This window comes from Vanessa tameamea, chromosome 29, assembly GCF_037043105.1.
Source record: "Vanessa tameamea isolate UH-Manoa-2023 chromosome 29, ilVanTame1 primary haplotype, whole genome shotgun sequence".
Classification (NCBI taxonomy): Eukaryota; Metazoa; Arthropoda; class Insecta; order Lepidoptera; family Nymphalidae; genus Vanessa; species Vanessa tameamea.
The window spans coordinates 3,358,770-3,369,811 of record NC_087337.1 but is presented as its reverse complement, the minus strand read 5'-3'; the positions used below and the strand labels follow the sequence as shown (position 1 = coordinate 3,369,811).

Genomic DNA, 11,042 nt, shown 5'->3' with positions numbered 1-11,042 from the left:
ATTTAACAGTCTACATCAGTCCAGACTCCCCTCATTATCGAACATTTTGTTACATTACTATACTTAAAATTAGTTTTAAACGTGATTTTAATTATGTATACTATAAAACAAAAGAACGACATATTTATTATATAGGTGTGTAAAGATGCAAAAATTAAAAGTTTGGTTTGATTGCGTGGTATGGCGGATAAAAATTCCAAGCGGTGTTTCGTTGGATGTAAAGCAAATTAGCTCATTTGTCTTTTACCATAGGGTCGTAAATCGTGGGGTAAAAATATAACGCAGCTTCTAATTCGCCCTTCATTTTCGGTCGCTATTACAACCGCATCATCGAATCACACAGACTTGTAATTCCTATGTACAAAAACATGTGACTTAAATTTTTATTATTAATAGTATCTGTTGTTCAGAAGGAAATCTAATCAGAATATCTTCTTCCGTAATTACTTTGAAAACTTATGTTCCAAGATACATTTTCTAACATCAATCTCTGTGTGTGTGTGAGTGTTGTATTATACTCATAAATATTTTGTAGTAAGTTTACACAGTTTTGTATTTGTTACTGTAACAAATATGTTAATTGAACCAGGCAAGTTACATTGTCAATTTGAAATATGTTCTCAATTCTGTCCGGGTGTTTGTATCAACCATTCATAATATTATATTTAATAATGAAGCAATACTGAGATAAACCTCTTCCAGTTTGAAGTCTGAGTGAGCCTGTGTAATTACAGCCATAAGGGATATAACATCTCAGTCATCGGTGGTGCATTGTTGATGTAAGATGGCTTAAATTTGTTACTGAGCCATTGACTACAGGCAATGGTTATTATCAGGTGGTTCATTAGCCAATCTGTAGCAGTATTAAATAAAACAAAAGTATTCAAAGTGGTAACACAGTATCTTATATATTATGATATAATAACTACCAGTAACTTTTTTCAGATTACCACGGGTTGCTGCGCAGACTACCGCAGCAGGTGGCATGTAACATATCTACGTGACCCTGGCTGATTGACTTTAAATGTGTGAGTATCACTTGGGTATTTACAAGGAATTCAAACTGTTACTTTATTAAAACATTCGATATAATATAATCTAGACAAACGGCTACAAATTAAACAAGAATATTATAAATTTTATTGTAAAATATGTTTATCAACATATAATATTATAATAGACTTGGATATTTGATGAAAAAAATGCATGCTCAGTGTTTCTTATTGATTATGAATACATATGTGATAAAATCAGTGTTCAACCCCCATAGCTAAAGACTTAGTGCCCATAGCCATTGGCACTAAGATTTATAAACCATCTCTTACATCATAAAAGTGACACCAACGTTAACAACTTAGATGTGATGAATGTCATACTTAAAGATTAAAAATAAAATACATAACATTAATGTTATATACAATAAGAGTTTAACTATGAAAATTTAAGTTATCTGTTTTAAGTCATAATAATTAAAGCCAAAAGCAAATTAATTCAGATAGAAAGAGCACAGAGGGCACTACTTAAGGTAGCTTATTTCAAAACGCGTAGGTTTTCAACTCAGAACCTTTACACCGAAACTGATTTACTCTCCATTAGTAAGCTTTTCGTATTACATGTAATATTAAAAAAACACACAAAATTAGATTACAACCCAAAAAATATGAATAAGCGAAGAAACACTAGTGTTGCTAAGAAAATACAGACACATACAAAATTTGCTCAATCACAGCTACAATATCTTGCATCGCACTTATATAATAAATGCAATGACATCCTACAAATATACCCTTTAACTCTGCATGAATGTAAAGCGAAAATAATTGCTTGGCTTAAAAGTTTGAATTATGAAGATACTGAATTATTACTTTATCACCTTTTGTAGATTGAATTGGATATCTATACAGTTAGCCATTTACACAGGAATATTTAACGCGAAATTTAAATACATACTCACACACACACACACACACACACACACACACACACGCACGCACGCACGCACGCACGCACGCACGCACGCACGCACGCACGCACGCACGCTCGCTCGCTCGCTTACACACACACGCGCGCGCGCATTACTACCGTTATCTTTTTTCATTAGTATTTTTGTAATTCTAAAATTGTTTCATCTTATAACTTTGAATTAAAGTATGTGTGTGTTAAGGAAGAGCGACTTCTTCTGGCACGGGAGCTCATGGCACTCAAAAGAAGAAGTCAACCTTTGTGATGTTATTATACTCTGTTGGTTATTGATGAAATAAACATTATTATTATTATTATTTTTGTTTTTTGGACTATTTATCTCCCAAATAATGGGGCAAATATTCCAGTCACACGGGTCAATGACCAAGTGTATCTGGGGAGTGAAAAAGTCAGTCAGTACAGTCAGTCAGCCAGCTCATTATTAGATTCTAAAAACTTACGTACTATTCGACAAGTATTTAAAATAGCAGCTTTTTGCATGGTGATGTATGTGAGAGGTGGTAAATCAAGAATTTTTAAACTTTGGTGTAAGTGTTTAGGTATGACTCCGGTAGTGGAAAGCACGATAGGGACAATAAAAACCTTATTTAAATTCCATATTCTAATTATTTCTTCTTTTAATTCTGTATATTTATTGATCTTTTCCGTAATAGTTTTTAATAAGTTATGTGTGTTTGGAACAGAAACATCAATTAAGTAAGCTATTTTAGATGATTTGTTAACTAAAGTTATATCCGGTCTATTGTAATGAATCGTTTTATCAGTAAGAATTGCTCTATCATAATATATTTTTATTTCTTCATTTTCTAAAACGGGGTTGGGTTGGTATTCATAGTAAGGTTTTAGTGGAGTATTTGTGAAGTTATATTTGTGTGCAAGTTTTTGATGTATGTAGTGAACTATTTGGTTGTGGCGATGGGTGTAATCTGTTTGAACTAGAGTAGGGCAAGCTCCTGTAATATGTTGTATATTTTCTGGCATTCTGTGACATTTTCGACATAAATCTGATTCTATTGATTCTTTAAGTATATATTTTTTATAATTTCTTGTATTGATAACCTGGTCTTGAATAGCAATTAGAAAGCCTTCTGTTTCGGGGAACAGGTAACCTTTTTGTAACCATTTATTTGACGCATCTAAATCTATGAAATTTTGCTCTAGATCGTGGATATGCCTACCATGTAGTTCTTTTCTTCTCCAATCTTTAATTTTTTCATTTATTTGTTCTTGGATAGTTTTAAACTCTTTATTCTTATTTTTTAGGTTTAACGGTGTGAAATTATCATCAACTTCTACTATAGCTGCATGTATCTTACTAGTATTTGCTTTATTGTAGAAAAAATTTTGAATATTATGGATTTGGTTTTGCCAAAGTATTTTTAAATCAACTACCCCTCTTCCTCCTAATTGTCTTTTCAACGTTAATCTTTCTATAGCTGATTTCGGATGGTGATAATTATGTTTAGTTAGCGTGACTCTAGTTTTTATTTCTAACTTCTTAATATCTGTCTGAGACCATTTGATTATCCCGAAGGAGTAAGTTAGGACCGGAATAGCAAAAGTATTTATTGCTCTTATGAGATTTCGCGAATAAAGATGTTTTTTGCACAGCTGGTTTACTCTTTTGATGTACTCTGTGGTAAGATCTTGTTTTAATTTTGAGTGATTAATATCCTTAGCTTGAAGTATACCCAAATATTTATATAAGTCCCCTTCTAACATCTCGGATATATTTATTTCCTCACTTAATTCATAATTTTTCTCAATTAATTTTCCTTTCTTTATAGTTAAAGTTTTGCATTTATCTAAGCCAAAATTCATATTTATATCTTTACTAAATTGCGCTGTAATTTTTATCATTTCTTTCACAGATTTACTAAATAGTTTTATGTCATCCATGTACATCAGATTAGAAACCGCTATGTCACGTGTTAATTGGTATCCAATTTTAGAATCTGATAGTATTCTAGATAGAGGATTTAGGGCGAGGCAAAACCACAAAGGACTGAGAGAGTCTCCCTGGAAGATGCCATTTCTAATATGGATTTCGTCACAACAGATTTTAGATGTTTTTGTTGTTAAAGTTATTGTGGTTCTCCAATTAGACATGGCCTCCTCCAAAAATTTAATAATATTAGGATGAATCTTATATGTTTGTAAAATTTGGACTAACCATGAATGTGGGACACTATCAAAAGCTTTTTTGAAATCTATATATGTGACATACAAATTTCTATTAAATTTATTTGAATGTTTTAGTATGGTTGAATCTATAATTAATTGCTCTTTACATCCTCTGTGGTTTCGCCTGCATCCCTTTTGTTCCTCTGACATTACATTATGTGCTTCCAGGTGTGAGACTATCTTATTGGTAATGCAGGATGTGATTATTTTATATATTGTTGGTAGGCATGTTATGGGACGGTACTGTGATGGATCGTGGGTGTTTTGGTTTTTTGGTAGCATGTAGGTCAAACCGGTTGTTATAAAATTTGGGAGTGGAGTTCTACAGTTAATTAGGTCTGAAATTATTTTTGTTAGAATATCATGTAATGACGTAAACTTTTTATACCAGAAATTATGTATCTGGTCTATTCCAGCAGCTTTCCAATTTTTCGTTTTCTTTAAAACTTCCGTTAAATCATCCAATTTTAATTCTATAAATTCCATCTGTTCCATATAACCCCACTTCTGATTCTCTTCTTCAATCCATTTTGCCTGTAAATTGTGGTCACTCCTTTTTTCCCAAATCCCTGCCCAGTAGTTTTTAAGTTCATCTTTATTTGGTATTTGTTCTTCATTATTTGTATTATTCGAGGTACAACTATTCAATGACCTGTAAAAAGCTTTTTCGTTGGCACTATATAATTTATTATCTTGTTTTCTATTAAGTGCTTTCCTGTATCTTGCAAGTCTATGTGATTTTAAAGATAGTTTCTGTTTAAGAGTGTCGATATATTCTTCTGTTATTATTATTATTATTATAATTATACTTTTGCTTTGAATGTTTCTGCACAACACGGACCTTGTTTAATTAATTTTAAACCAAAATCAAGCATATGAAATAACAAGTAGATTTTATAAAGCTTACAGTTCTATATTATTGTTGATCCAATAAGTATTTTTTAAATGATAAATATAATTTAATCTTCTCTTTCTAATTAGACTAATGATATGTTTTTGTAATAAACACTGATGTTTTAATTTGTTTTTAATTTACATTTCAGTAAGAGAACAAAGCCATGATGGAATTTGGAAATCTTCACAGTCGTGATGTCTGTGAGTAAAAGTTCTATTATTACAAGCTGTGCCTGTGTTTGAATTTAAAAACAATTTAAAATTAGAATTTTAAAAAACTTATTGTTGTAGCCTAAGTCACTCCTAATTACATCAGCTATGTGTCTGCCAGTGAAAGTCCTGTCAAAATCGGTCCAGTTGTTCCAGAGATTAGCTGGAACAGACAGACAGACAAAAATTGAAAAAAAAAAATATTTTGTTACATGTACCGTGTATACATAAATGATTTAATTAAAAGCGGTTATTTTAATATTACAAACAGACTCTCCAATTTTATTATATGTATAGAAAATTTTTATATTTTATGAAGGACTACACATAACAGGAACATTTTATTTATTTGTCAAAGAATGTTATTTACGGAACCCCGATTGCAGTGTTACTTTTCATCTGAATCGGTACAACCATTTAGGAGCTTATTTACACACACATACACAAGATTTATATATTATGTATTGTTAAATGATATCCTACAGCATTTTTTGCTTCTGCACTTAAGTTTTATTAAGCGTTGCTAAATTATTTATGTTTCGATGCACTTATTGTTTTTTATATCGTACATGCGAGTCTATACTACTATTATAAATGCAAAAGTAACCCACCCTGTTACTCTATCACGCCCAAACCATTGAATCGAATTCGATAGAATTTAGGTTGAAACAAGTTTGAACCCAAACGAACAGCCGACAACTAATTATTAATAATTATTATTCTGTATTGAGTGAGATCCAACATGGCTCAGTGGTTACACGATATTCACCAAAGATTGCGTGTTTAAACCCATGCAGAACTGAATTTTCATTGGTATAATTTGAGTTAATAATTAAATTAAATTGTTATTTGCGACTGTTTTTAATTAGTTGAAAAGTGGATTTTGACTTTCTCGTCGTTTACCCGCAGCAGTTTAATTCTTAATTGTCGAAGGATATTATGAATTGTTAGATCGTGATAAGATTTTGATGAGTGGGTGATACATATGTATGAAAAATTGGCTCTCATGTCTGTTCGTAACTTTTTCCATAAGGTGCACTGCTTAAATGGCCACCTGATGGTAAGTGATCACCACTGCCACACATTAGCGCCGTAAGGAATTTTAGCCATTCTATATAGCGGCAATACGCCACCTCCATTATTATAACTGAGGTGTTATTATATAAAAATAAAATATATATATAAATATATATTGGACAACATCACATACATTACTCTGATCCCAATGTGAGTAGCTAAAGCACTCGTGTTATGGAAAATCAGAAGTAACGACGGTACCACAAACACCCAGACCCAAGACAACATAGAAAACTAATGAACTTTTTCTACATCGACTGGGCCGGGAATCGAACCCGGGACCACGGAGGTCGTCATTATTATATCTCTTGTGCCTGTTGTAACACTGGCTCACTCTTCAAACCAGATATTGCTGCTTCGCAATAAAGTATCTGATGAGTGGGTGGTACCTATACCGACGGGACATGCTCAAAGCCCTGCCACCGAGTAAAAAAAGACTTCGCATCATTTGCCAGACTGCGACCAGTTTCGTCAGAAATGAAAATTCTTTGATTTTATATTGTTCTAAAAAGCTTTTATGTTTACATTCCAGGTCCAGTGAAAACATTAAGTTTTGAAGGAAAGCTTCACTTCACTGCGAGACTGCCGATAGTGATGTTGAGTTAAGTTATAAGTTAAATTAAATGATTAGGTAACGTCACCGCTAAATGTGTCTATCTTAATTATTTAGTTTGTCACAACAAGAGTTCATACATACTGTGACATATTACTGAAATGTATATGTCTAGATAAAGTAGATTTCTTGTGGTTAAAAAATGATTAAAACCGGTTCAAACAAATATTTCATGATGATGTCGTCCTGACCGTTTACGGCTGCGGGGTGTCCAATCCCAAGGGAGACGGGCATATAACATCTTAGTTCCCAAGGTTGGTGGCGCATTGGCGGTATATGGAATAGGTACAACAAACTCATTTAATTGGCCAACAGACCTCTGGAAATGTTGTTCTTTAACAATTTACTGAAATAAAAGTTGCGTTTTACTGTTTGCTGCCATTCTGTCTCAATCTTTACCAATCGAATAACAGCAACACAGAGGTTACTCCGAGCTCGACTAAGTGTTGAGATATATTTAAAGTACTCTGTACTCAAGTAAGATGGTTATTATTTTTGGTCTGGATTAACGTTCGGGGTTCGATGAATTTGATTGTCTCCAGATTTGAACTTTACGCATTCATACAATGTTTAAAATATTCAAAAAGTGTCACTGAAGAATTTTAGTTTGCAAATTAAGATTCTGTAAAGTTGCTTGAATTGACTTTTGTATATAATGGTATTCTCGTTAGCAGAAGTTCCTTTGAATTGTTGGTTGTATAGAGGTTCGGTTTCGGGTGACGTATCATTTATGAAATCGTGCGTTGTTTGGTTTTGTTCTTTGAATTGTATGTCGCCCTTATCTGAGAGGTAACAGTGCTTTGTTAATATAAGCTCAATACTTACAATTTCCGAATCTGTAATAAAGGGGCCCATGAATATTCTTTGGAAATTTAAGGCGAAATCTTACAATGTCGTTATATGTAAGTAGAGGTCGCCCTCGGTTTGGTATGTCTGTGTTTAGGGACTGTGCGTTGCTTGTTTCCAATAATGTATGTAGTTAACAGGTCTCTCGCAATGTAAGGTTCGATATTGATGTTGTGTTATGGCAGAGGTGACCATCAGGTGTTTATCGTTTTGCTCTGTGTTGCCAGTGGTTGAGTTTATAATAATTTATTTATTTGTAAAAAAAAAAGAAACAAATATTGTCGATGTTAGGAACTATAGTCAACAAAAATCTATCAAGTTTCCATCAACAGCAGAGGAAAAGAGAAGAAATACAGCAATAAAACAAATAATAAGAAATATTCACTTATCTAATCTGCCCTAAACGAGTGTCTCTCGTGTGTCCGAAAGCTGTGTCCTAAGAAGTGTATACGAAATTACAATTTCAGTAATATAAATTGTCTCGCGTCACAATTGACCAACTGCCAGTATGACTAGACACTAGTTGACATTTAAACTTTCATATTTCAACATTCGATTTAAGTTTATTGTCTTGGGACAGAAAAACTAGTTCATCAAATAGTTGTTACGGCATGAAATGGGTCGTTTGTTTAAAAGCAGATAACATTCACAAAATTGGAGATCTGATCGCGGTTCAGTCACAAACTCGTCAGAAGAAACAGCACGGAGAGTGCGGTGGCTATCGGTTGCTTCCGCGGTCGGACCCGCGACGCCTCGACGCGCGGTGTGGACGAAGGGGGAAGTCTTTGATTCACTCCGTAGACTCCTGAAGTTAGAACACCGATGGTCTTACTTCCGAGGACGCTTAAAGTCACTAAAATATATGTATATTCGAAGTTTTCGTATTGTATTTGTAAAGAATATGGCGTCGAATAAATCCGGCGGACAGAATAAAGTGAAGAATTGAATCAAACTTATTCACTATAATAGTTATCAAATTATGAATTTGTTTCGTTAATTTTTTGTCTCCAGAGACATGTTAATCACCACGTGGCATTCATAAGCAACATAAGTCTGTCTGCAAGGAAGTCGTAGACTCCAGACGATATCCGGAATGTTTCTTTGAAGGGGTGTTATTGTCTTCTTGTGATTCTGTATTCCTTGGCCGGTCTGCTTATCGGATGATGTCTACTATGGTTCGCCATTTTCAGGTCGTAACCCAGAGTCTCCTTGGCAATCGCGATTCGTGCCTTCGATGTCATCGTTATAATATACGAATCTTTTCGTGTGACGCGATACTGCAACGATTGGATGGGATTCGCTATCGTGCAATCGTAGATTTCACATTATAAAGTTCTTGAAATAGCTATGGACATTAAATTACAATAAACTGGTTCATTAGAGTAAACGAGTATACATCCAACGTCGAAATCAATGTGTTGTTAAGTATATGTATATTATTTGTTTGCTACGCTTATGTTTCTATAGTTTAGGATAAGTGATCAATCTAAACTATTCATCCGATTGATTTAAACTCGTCTGATACTCGTGAAAGATTCAGGCTCCCATATGCTGGTCATACAGCCTCGATGGCTTGGGGAGAAGGTCCGCCTTGTACTGCTTTTCGTTTTTACTGCATTTTTTTCTATTGAACCAAAACGCTAAACAGTTGGAATGAGATTGTGAAAAGTATCCATCGAAATTTTTATTTCTCATAAAAATCCAGTGTGCTAAATAATATTTTTAATTACGTCAACAGCGAAAAGAATACTCGTGAACTGGATGGCAACAGGATATTTTTTTTAGAAAGTTTATCAAAGTGCGGTACTTGGGTTTTAGTCTGGTGTTTTTCGATCTGTAGAGTCAAATTTGAACAGCAATTCAACTTCAAGTTTCATGGTGTAGCGGTTACGTTAATAATTTAAAAAAAAAAGGAAACGACAGAGTTGAAATTAAAGAAGATTGACGACTAGAAATGTATTAAATACAGTACAAGTTATAAAGAAAGCAAGACGGAAGAAAACAATTCATATAGATGGATCGCGTAAATTAATAAAAATGATTTTTAGCCTGAGCGAGCACGTCCGTTCACGTTCGTAGCTGAGAGCTGCGTGTGGCCGTCGTCGCTCGCCGCCGAGAGCCGCGCAGGGCGGCGCGGGCGCGGCGGGGAATGCGATAGCATTGTCTTGTTTCTTAGAATTTACGTATATATTGAATTAATTTTTTTTTTTTTGGAAACTAAGACATGCTATAATGGTATAACAAAACAATCCTAATTACCTCTTTAGTCCCTTAACATTACGCATAGTTTACATGTGAATATAGGTGAAATACTTCAAGATAAAGGGATAAGAAAATGGAAAAACTGAATTCAAAAATGTTTTCTGTCTGTCTTACCGTAGTTATAGCGCCTGCGCCATGTTTGACTACAAAAATTAGCAATCCACACTATTTTTCGAAAGCTTCCTGTATTATAGACTTCCTCAGACTCAAGTTAGCCGTCGTTACGACTGGCACTCCTTTTTTTTTAACTCCACAAACGATAAGCAACAACAATATATTAAATAAGTATTGAAAAACTACTATAATTATAATATTCAATAGATTTATATAATTAACGATTAATTTAAGATGAATACCTATGTGAGGTAAATACACAATGCATCCGCTCCACTCATGTAGAGGTGTTAATCTATACAGGTAAATTTCTTCATTGATTTCTCATGTCTTTCATCACGTCATGTATTTCAATCTTTCATGTATGTCGCCTCCTCCGCACGTTCGGGCTCAGATCGCTCTTCCTCTATTACTCGGTGCTCAAATAAACCCGTTAACGGTCTTCTCAATATCTTATTTTACGGAATAAAATCGGTAATATCAAATGAATGAGTGACAGCTCCATCAAAAATGCAGTGTTGCCGTTTCGCAAAATCGATTCCATCCAATTGTCCACTTGACTTGAGATTCTCTTAAATTATACAATTGAATATTGTACGCGCGAGAGATGAGTGGACTGCATTATTATCTCTGAGTTGTTATCTCAAAATCCGGGCTCTTACTTTAGAAGACACTTTCTTCTTGGGAGCGCTCCCTTGGTCTTCACACACTTGAAGAACACAGCTAAGGGATGGGTGATGTTATAGGTGAAGGATAATAGTCCGTTACACTAGCTAACTTAAGCGCGGCGCACTCACGATGCACACGTTGCCGCGGCTCACATGAGAAAGGAAGTACGTCAGACGTCAAAATGGACATG

General features: G+C 34.2%; 1 long non-coding RNA gene across 1 annotated transcript; it reads left to right on the top strand.

The window, feature by feature from the left end:
• The first annotated feature begins 944 nt into the window (after nt 1–944).
• On the top strand, nt 945–6,990 carry LOC135194357 (uncharacterized). The gene is made up of 3 exons (XR_010309754.1): nt 945–1,028; nt 5,211–5,262; nt 6,881–6,990. It is a non-coding gene; the product is annotated as an uncharacterized LOC135194357 (long non-coding RNA).
• Nucleotides 6,991–11,042: the final 4,052 nt, after the last annotated feature.